The sequence below is a fragment of the Gastrolobium bilobum genome, unplaced genomic scaffold, assembly GCF_033153095.1.
Source record: "Gastrolobium bilobum isolate Gb01-03AN ecotype WA unplaced genomic scaffold, APGP_CSIRO_Gbil_v1 utg11908, whole genome shotgun sequence".
In the NCBI taxonomy this organism is placed as follows: Eukaryota; Viridiplantae; Streptophyta; class Magnoliopsida; order Fabales; family Fabaceae; genus Gastrolobium; species Gastrolobium bilobum.
In genome coordinates, this window is record NW_026900091.1 from 124,739 (window position 1) to 135,018 (window position 10,280).

General features: G+C 35.9%; 1 non-coding gene across 1 annotated transcript; it reads right to left on the reverse strand.

Annotated features, from left to right (window-relative positions):
* Positions 1-8,738: 8,738 nt before the first annotated feature.
* Positions 8,739-8,845, reverse strand: LOC133295271 (small nucleolar RNA R71). The gene has a single exon (XR_009749311.1). It is a non-coding gene; the product is annotated as a small nucleolar RNA R71 (small nucleolar RNA).
* Between the last annotated feature and the right edge of the window lie 1,435 nt (positions 8,846-10,280).

The window sequence follows — 10,280 nt, forward strand, 5'->3', positions numbered from 1 at the left end:
TGATAAACTGCTTTTGAACTTATATTGCACATGTAAGTGAGCTTGGGGTGGAAGATCCTTGAGGACCCCTTGTCTTACTGAGATTTCACCCCACGTTTGGGGAATGCTTATTTCAGGTTCAGGTAGTATGGTGACTGATGCCTCTGGCGGCAGGAGGCCAGAGCTTAGCTGATATTGATATTATGTTGTATTGCTGCCATGACTGGTTTTGGATGCTGTTTATGTTTTCTGCTATTTATGATTATGTTGTTGTTGAGACTGATGTTGGGCATGTTGCCTTATTTGAGTGAGCATGGGGATTGTCCATGACACTTTTGTTAGTACTTTTAGACGGGAGTTGTATAAACTGTTAGATGGTCCGGCTACGCTGTTGTAGTTCCGTGACTAGAGCCACACTTTTATTATCTATGTTATGTGGTATTTCAGTTAGTTGTTTTATTGCAATTACATACAGGCAATGTTTTATTAATTGATTAATAAGCAAGTTGGTAATGATAATGACATCATAATTGAAAAGAAAAAGATATTCTGCATTTTTAATTAAGTGCTACTTAATACGATTGTATGATAACATTACCGGATATATACGGGGTATTACATTCCCTACTCTGCTCGCGGAATTGCTCTTTCAGTCATGGTATTTTAACACATAAGACTAGACATCTAGGGCTTAAAATGACACATTATCTGCTAAATTTGGATAAGAATTGAAAGAGTTGTGGTCTTTTCAAAGTAGGCTATTAAATTCTTGACGACAAGTGAAATATGATTTTTGGCAACTTCGATTCCTTACCAAACTGGGAATGCGATTGATATTCATAAATTCTAAAAATTGGACACATGAAACTAGACTTATAGGCTTTTAAATAATGTATAATATGACATATTTGGTTAAGGAAGGAGGGAGATATGACTTTTACAAAATTGGCCAAAACTTGGCAACATGTAATACTTGGCAACATGTAATACAAACTTGGACAATATTTTCTCTTTTGAAAACTGGGAACAATTCACTAATCTAAAAATTCTAGTATTCTATGAAGTGAAAGTATACATCATAAGCTTCAATTTGATACCCTACATATCTCATTTGGTTGAGAATTGAATAAGTTATGGACTTTTCAAGTTGACCTTTACATTCCTATGATAAACAACATATTCACATAGTTTTCACAAATTTAACATCGAGACTATACTTGATATTTACAAGTCTTCTTTCAAGGATTTAAATAGTTTTCATCCACCTAATTGACATTCCTTATATCAAATGCATAAATATAGTTATTCACAAGTTTAATACACAATATCCATCCATGGATTCTTCATATAAAGCTTTAGGCCATCAATTTACATCAAATGCACTATATTGAAGGACAAGAAAAAGGAAAGTTGGTCCTCCACTGAAGCTTAAAGCTTCACCCTTTCATACTCAAAGGGTTAGAGGTAAGGATTTATGGTCACTTTGATTCCTTGAGAATTTTATTATTTAGGGTTCCATCAGAATTGAGTATTTTTTATTAGAATGTGGTAAGATGAAATTGATGGGTGTGGTGTGTATATTTCATGTAGGAGTATTGATTTTAGTGGTGATATTGGGTTGGAATCACCATTGGAGCCTAACACGGGCTATTAAACTCGTGAAAATTAAAATACCAGGTTTATTAAAAATTTGTAATATAGTGCAAACCTGAGTTATCTCTCAAGGAAATTTCAAAGGTTTAAATCGCAATTCAAAAACAAAAGATAAGAAATGGGATTTTTGTTCGATTGAATTAAAATAAAACATAATATAAAAATTGAAATTGAAATCGTAATTAAAACAACCAAGCTAAGGGGATTTTGGTATCATCGGATAAATAGATACCAAAATCGTGATTGACTTTAATTGAATCGGAATCCCTGCATTCAATTGAGAACCCTCTATAAACGATCGCTTAGCGTTTGGTCAAATACGTTGCTTCTACTTATACAATAGCGAGTATTAGCCCGTTTGACTTAAGGTCATGGGATTAATCAATCTGATCATTAAATCTGATGATCAATCTCTTTCCATAATCGCAATCGCGTATCTCAGAATCTACAATCGCACGATATCAATCCGAGTTAGAAAGAGAAACGAATTTGGTTAAAAGGGATGCGCAGATCCTCTAGACTCATGTTGCGACTTCGGCAAGTGCACCGGTCGTAAAAGTAATAAAAGTGTACTTTGAGTACGAGATCGTTCCCACGAGAATTGCTTTTCAAGCACTAGTTCACTACTCAGGATTTAGTTGGACAATCGCTTACGAGAAACTTGAAATTAAAATAAAGATTGATCAAAAACATAAAATTTCAGAATTAAAACAAGCAATTAAAAAGAATTTGGTTTTGAAAATCAAGAAATAGCGTAGTTAAGGTTTCGATTTTCCCTAATATCCTTCTTATGTTATGGATTAAATAATCAAATAATCGCCCTTAATATAATGACAATTGATTCCTCTAAAGTAATTAAGGCTCAATCCCTTGTTACTTTAATTCTATGTGATCTTGAAAGAATCCTAGATCCCCTGTTATTCCCCAAAAACACATGCATTAATATCAATAATCTAAAGATTTCATAATTACCTCATGTCTATTCCTAGATCACATGGATTATGATGAATTTATCAAATCAGGATTCATGCACCAACATCTCTATTGTCATGCAATTCCCCTAAATCAATCTACAAAAAGAAAACTCATAGAAAACATTAAACATAGATAAATTCATTCAATTATAAAAAGGAAAATTATAGAGACAATTTAATCCATCTACATAAGAATTCAACTGGGTTCTATCTACCCTTAACTACATAAAAATCTACCCTAGCATAGTGAAATCAAAGACAAGAGAAGGAAAAGAAAATCCCCTAAACTCCATTGGTGTGATGGCGTGAAGAACCCTCAAAACCCCCCAGCTTGTTCTTGAATTCAAACTGCTCCCGATGCTTTAAAGCATGAAAGACGCGCTTCTCTTTCCAAAGAAGGATTCGCTTTGTTCAATTTTCAAAAGCCAATTAATTCCTGAGCGCGCTTTAATGCGCTCTTCGAAAGGGAATTTACTCTCATGAGCGCGCTGTAATGCGCTGTAGAGCGCTTCAGCGCTTTTTTAGAAGATTTTGGCCAATCTTACATTGTTGAGCGCGTTGTAGGGCGCTAAAACATGCTCTATTAGTCTTCAATTTGGTTGTGAATTGCTTCAATTGTACTTCTCTTGGTCTTCAATGTCATCCTTAAGGTCCTTACTCTATTTTAGCACTATTTCATGTCAATTCACCTTCAAAACAAGCAAGATCATGTTATGTTAGCTTAGAATATAACTATCATGCTTTTTTCACTACAAAACCTAATTTTCTATGCAATTGACTGTGTATTTCATGCATTATTTAGCCCTAAAATATGGTAAGCCAAAGGTTTATCAACTCCTGCACGAAATTCATTACCCTTAGGTTGATTAAAGGGTGCTTAGCCTAGCATGGCTAAGATAAACATAATTCAAAATTAAAAGAAAAAGAAGAAGAAGAAGAAGAAGAAGAAAAATGATAAATTGATTCTCAAAGCAAAGCTGTCAAACGTAGAACTCCCCAAAACTAAGAATGTCGAAAAGTTTCCTAAACGAACCTTTTTAACCTACATCCAAATCGGGTTAGGGCTCCACTAATTTTGGCCCACAATAATAAAATAAACAGAATTAATACTAAAACAATGGTCTTGAGCCTCAAAAGAATTGGGTTCTAATTTATAATTACAAGTTCAAATAATAAAATAAATTTCCAGCAATCAACATCTGACTTGGGCTCTAATTTTTACCATCTTCTAGTTCGAACTGGGTTTTCATGTCTTCATAACATTTGTAGCCCTCTGAATTATATGTAAAACACAATAAGAATGGGGTCAATCAGACATCTGTGGAATGAATTATGGTCAAAATACCAAAGTAACGTAAAGTTGGAAATTCTTGACGAAAATAAATTAAACCCAATAAAAAGTTAAAAATCTAATTTAACCCAAAAGATCATTATTTGTATTTCAAATAATACTAAAATACTAATCAAAAGTGACAAATAAGTGCAATAAAATATCCATTATCAGAGCCCTCTTTGAGTGAGGGCTGGTTCTTGAACCTTGAAGAAGCTTGGGGTAAGTGTCTTACCTTGGTATATTAGTGTTTGAGTACTGGATTAGATGAATTCATATATGAATATGTTGTTAATTGGATTGATTGTTTATAATAGGTGATTATTAGTGAATTTATGTTATTAGACATTGGAATAAAGGAAGAGACCTAAGATAGCTTAACTTCAAGAGGAAAAATCTTGGAGCTTGAGATTAATCCCTTTTGGTGTTCCACCATACTCATTGGGAGTATTGGTTAATTGCTTGATTTAGTGGGTGATTGTTAGAGCTATGATATAGTTCCATTCATATAGACTAAGTATACAATTGGTTGCTTAATATGATGTCCTTTAATGTGCTAGCTGTTACAATATGAATTGATGAAATATGTTATTATTTAATAGAATAAGTATAGACTTTTCTTGGGGATTTATGTTAAGAGGTATTGCTCTTGGAAGTTCCATACCGACACTGACTTTGAGGTACGACTCATTGGAGTGGTCTCAGTGCACTGGGTGCACGAGTGTAGTTAATTGATAAACCCTTAGTTCATCAAGTTTTTCAGCATGAATTAGTATCAATTTTTGTGATTAAATGATGGAAAAAGAGGTTAATGTCCTAGAATTTCCTCAACTACAAGTTCAAGAAGCTTTATTGAGAATTTGTATTGTTCTTGTAGGAAAAGCTAGCTAAAAAGGCAACTGGAGAAGGAAGGAGATTTTGAAGAGGAGGAAAAAATGCCTAAGTGTTGAGCGCCAAAACGTCCACACAGAACGTTTTAGCGCCCTGTTGCAGAAAGAAGCCAAAACTTGCTGGTTCTTAGCGCTAAAACGGCCACACAGAACATTTTAGCGCGCTGCTACATTCTGAGGACGAAAAGTTGCTGGTCTTGGGCGTTAAAACTTCCTTCAACGAACGTTTTAGCGCCCCAATGTTTAAAAATCTCTGGTCTCCAACGTTAAAACGTCCAAACCAAGTGTTCTAGCGCTGGAGTCAGTTGAGGACAGTTGAGTATTCACGAGGCATGGACGCTAAAACGTCCAATTATGAACGTTTAAGCGTTCAAGTTAGTTTAAAGCAGTTGGGCATCCGTCAAGCATGGACGCTAAAACGCTCATTATGAAGATTTTAGCGCCCATATTAAAATTCTGTTTTAAATTGTAAAACTATATAAGGCAAAGGCCTTCACAAGTTGCAAAATCTGGAGTCTTTCTCTCTCTCTCTCTTACATCAGAATTTCTGATCTGACTTCTCTCTAAAACTCTTAGACTTAGTGTTTGTATTAGTTAGTTTCTCTATTGTAATTGCACTTGGAGATTGAAGATTCACTACATGGAAATGGAGTTTGATCTTTCTTCTCTTTTATCTTCTTTTGTTATGTCTGAGTAGAGTCATTGTAGTCTGAATTCAATGGAACTCAATGATACTCTTATGTATATTTGATTAATATGATGAAGTGTTTTTCATGTGTTGATATGAGATTTTCTGATTCAATTCTTTCTACTAAAGGAAGAGTGTAGAACAGGAATGTTTACACTATTCCTATATTTGACAATTTCATCATCAGGTTTATAGTACTCAAGAAATTGATGCTATAGTTCTGATGTAGTCTTAAGACCTTAATATTTCATGCATATATTAAGAAAGGAATCACCAAGGGATTGGGGTCTCTGATTAATGTATCTATCAGGGTAGTAAAGGATTACATCTTGAGGATAAGTAAAAGGTTGATTAACATCACATGAAAAAGATTTCATCATATGATCAGTTTACTTGAGTTCATTGTTGAGGAAAGTTGTTTTCTGACTACTGGTTTTTATAAATCTTAATTCAAATTGTTAGTATTAAATTAATTTACTTTCAAATTAACTTTCTGGTGACAAAACATTCATGATTTTTACAAACTTTTGTTTAATTCAAATTAGTTTTCTATGGTTCATTGGTGTTTGAATACAAATCTCTGTGGGAACGATCTTTACTCATCATTTTATTACTTGTACGACTAGTACACTTGCTAGATTCGCAACAAGTTTTTTGGCGCCGTTGCCGGGGATTTGTTTATCAACATTGATTGATACCATAGAAATCTGAGATTGAATCTTTTAGTTTCAGCATTTTATTTTTAGTTAAGTTGTTGGTCAATTTTAATTCTGGTGTATGCGAGGTACGGTTGATCCGAATTTGTTGTTGTATGATCCAGAATTAGAAAGGACAGTGAAGAAGAACAAAAGGGCAGCCAGACAAAGAAGACAGTTTGAAGAAAAAGGTGAATCCAGTGCTGACAACCAAGAAGAGATAATGGCAGAGAACCACAGACCACGACCAGAACAGAGGACACTGGGGGATTATATGACTCTTACAGTGATCCAGCCCATAGGAAGTTGATGAACCCTTAGTTCATCATGGTTTTTAGCAGGAATTAGGATCAAATTGTGTGATTAAATGATGAAAAACAAGGTTAATGTCCTAAGATGTCCTCAATTACAAGTTCAAGAGCTTTATTGGAAATTTGTATGATTCTTGTAGGAAAAGCAAGCTTGAAAGACAACTGGAGAATGAAGAAGATTCTGGAGCTCAAGAGGAGAAAAATTGCCTAAGTGTTGAGCGCTAAAACGTCCACACTGAACGTTTTAGCGCACTGTTACAGGAAGAGGCCAAAACTTGCTGGTGTTGAGCGCTAAAACGTCCACACTGAGCGTTTTAGTGCCCTGTTACAGAAAGAGGCCAACACTTGCTGGTGATGAGCGCTAAAACGTCCACACAGAGCGTTTTAGCGCACTGCTACACTAAGAAGATGGAAAATTGCTGGTCTTGGGCGCTAAAACGGCCTGCAATATGCGTTTTAGCGCCCTAAAGTGGAAAAAGATTCTGGTCTTCACCGCTAAAACGTCCAAATCAAACGTTTTAGCGTTGGAGACAGTTAAAGTTAGTTGAGCATTCACCAAGTTTGGACGCTAAAACGGTCATTCCTTAACGTTTTAGCGTTGAAATCAGTTAAAAACAGTTGAGCATACGTAAAGCATGGACGCTAAAATGGCCACTTATGGACGTTTTAGCGCCCACATCAGTTTTCTGTTTTTAATTGTAACACTATATAAGGCAAAGCCTTGACACTTAGATGAGAATCTTGGGGATCTGAACTCTCTCTCTCTCTTAAACTTATTCTGACTTCTCTCTAAATTCTCTTAGTTTTTGTATTAGGATTTCCTTGTAATAGTTTGGAGATTGAAGACTTTCAACATGGAAATGAAGTTTGTTTCTTCTTCTCTTATTTATTCCTTAGTCATGTCTGAGTAGAGTCTTTGTAGTCTGAATACAATGGAACTCCATGATAATATTATGTTGATTTGATTAATATGATGAAGTATTTTTCATGTGCTGGTTTGAGATTTTCTGAGTTAATTATTTCTATCAAAGAAGTAATATAGAACAGGGATGTTTATATGACTTCTGTATTTGATAATCTCAACATCAGAATTCTAGTACTCAAGGGATTGATGCTAGAGTTCTGATGTAATCTTAAAACCTTAGTATTTCATGCATGTATTAAGAAAGAAATCACCAAGGGATTGGGGTTTCTGATTAATGTTTCTATCAGGGTAGTAAGGGATTACATCTTGATGATAAGTAAAAGGTTGATTAACATCACATGGAAAGGAATTCATCATATGATCAATTTTTATATGGGTTATCATGGAGGAAAGTTGTTTTCTGACTACTTGTTGTTTTTATTAATTCCTAATCCATATTTACTTTGTGTCAATTTACTCAAAATCAATTTTCTGGTGACAAATTATTCATGATTTTTACAAACTCTTATTTGATTCAAATTAGTTTTCTATGGTATATTGGTGTTTGAACACAATTCCTCGTGGGAACGATCTTTACTCATCATTTTATTACTTGTACGACTAGTGCACTTGCTAAACGTCCAACAAATTTTTGGCGCCGTTGCCGGGGAATTTGTTTTTCAACACTAACTGATACTATAGAATTCTGAGATTGAATCCTTTTATTTTCAGTATTTTAGTTTATGTTAAATTTCTGGTCAATTTTGATTCTGGTACATGCGAGGTACACTTGATCCAAATTTGTTGTTGTATGATCCAGAATTAGAAAGGACATTGAGGAAGCACAAAAGGGCAGCCAGGCAAAGGAGACAGTTGCAAGAAATTGGTGAATCAAGTACGGTTAATCAGGAAGATATAATGGCAGAGAATCACAGACCACCACCACCACAGAGGACACTGGGAGAGTACATGACTCCTGCAGTGGTTCCTCCAATTGGGAGTATTGTGCGCCCAACAGTGGAGCCCAACAACTTTGAATTGAAGCCTGTTTTGATACATTTGGTGCAGAAGGATCAGTTTGCTGGAACCAGTGCGGAGGACCCTTACTTGCACATAGAGAACTTCCTATTGTTGAGTGATACTGTGAAGATAAACGGTGTCACAAGAGATGCAATTCTGTTGAGACTATTCACTCATTCACTGACGGATGATGCAAGGAGATGGCTGCAATCATTGCCACAAGGAAGTATAACAACTTGGGATGATTTGCAAACCAAGTTCTTGCAAAGGTTTTTCTCAGCATCCAAGAGGGCCAAGTTGAAGGATGAAATTACAAGCTTTAAGCAGAAAGAGTTAGAATCTATTTATGAGGCTTGGGAGAGATTCAAGTTTTTTTTGAGGAAATGTCCACAGCATGGAATTGAGGCATGGCAACAAGCAACAATCTTCCTGCAAGGAATGACCACTAACACTAGAACCTTGTGCATGCCACTGCTGGTGGATCACTGACTACCAAGACCCATCAAGAAGCCTTGGATATCTTTGAGTCATTAGCATCTCAAGAATTTGATAATGCTCCAGTGGCTGACAGAAGGACAGGAATTATCAGGTTGGATGGGTATGATGCTTTGTTGGCAAGGAATGATCAACTGATGCAGACACAGAGACAACAGCAGCAACAATTAGATACCCTTATTAAGCAACTCTCTTCACAAAAGGTAGCTTCTGTGGAAACAAAGAGTGTATGTGCTATCTGTGGTAAGGGCCATGTGACAGAGGAGTGTGATTATGGGGGATCATCAGAACAAGCAGAGGTGAATAGAGTGTGGTATGATCAGAATAATCAAAGGAACTACAACAATTAGGGAAAGAATGTTTATATGCCACCATGGAAAAACAAGAATCAACACCCAGGATTCAGCTATAGTTCCAACCACCAATTGAATCCACCATTACATCCTCCACCACCACATATGAAGGAGCAGTCAAGTGATCTTGCTGCATGGGAGAAAGCGTTTGCTCAGTTATCTAAGACAACTCAGGATTATATTCAGGGTTCTACTTCATTCAGGGAAGAGACAACTGCATTCATGCAGGAGACCAGAACTTCTTTCAGAAATCAGGAAGCATCAATCAGAAATTTGGAGACCCAGATTGGTCAATTATCAAAACAGATATCAGAGAGACCACAAGGGAAATTTCCAAGTGATACACTGGTGAATCCTAAGGAGCACTGTAAAGCAATTATGACAAGAAGTGGGTTGGTACTTCAACCAGGGAAAAAGAAGGTGGAAAATAAAAAGAATGAAGAAGAGGTTGTGGTTGAAGATGTAGTCTCTGATGATGAAGGAGAGAAAATGAGAAATGAAAAAAGTGAGAAGGAAGTAGTTGTTAGAGATGTTATAGTTGGAGTTGACAAAGAAGAGGAAGGGAAGGACAATAAGAATGAAGGAGAGGTAGAAGTTGGTAAAAATGCTTCCCCACAAAAGATGATGAAGTGGGAAAAGAAGAAGATGGCTGACAAGAAAGAACAGCCAGTTTATCTCCCTATGCTAAAGTTCCCTACCCTCAGAGGTTGAAGAAAGAGATTCAGAAGCAGCACTATGCAAGATTTCTGGATATCTTCAAAAATTTACAAATTAACACACCATTTTCTGAAGCACTGGAAAATATGCCTCACTATGCAAAATTCATGAAGGATCTTCTTACTAAGAAGAGGAAATTAACTGATGGTGAGACAGTGACCCTAACAGCAGAGTGTAGTGCCCTAATCCAGAAGAAGCTTCCAACAAAAATGAAAGATCCAGGAAGCTTCAGTATCTCTATTGCTATAGGAGATGTGGAGGTGGGAAAGGC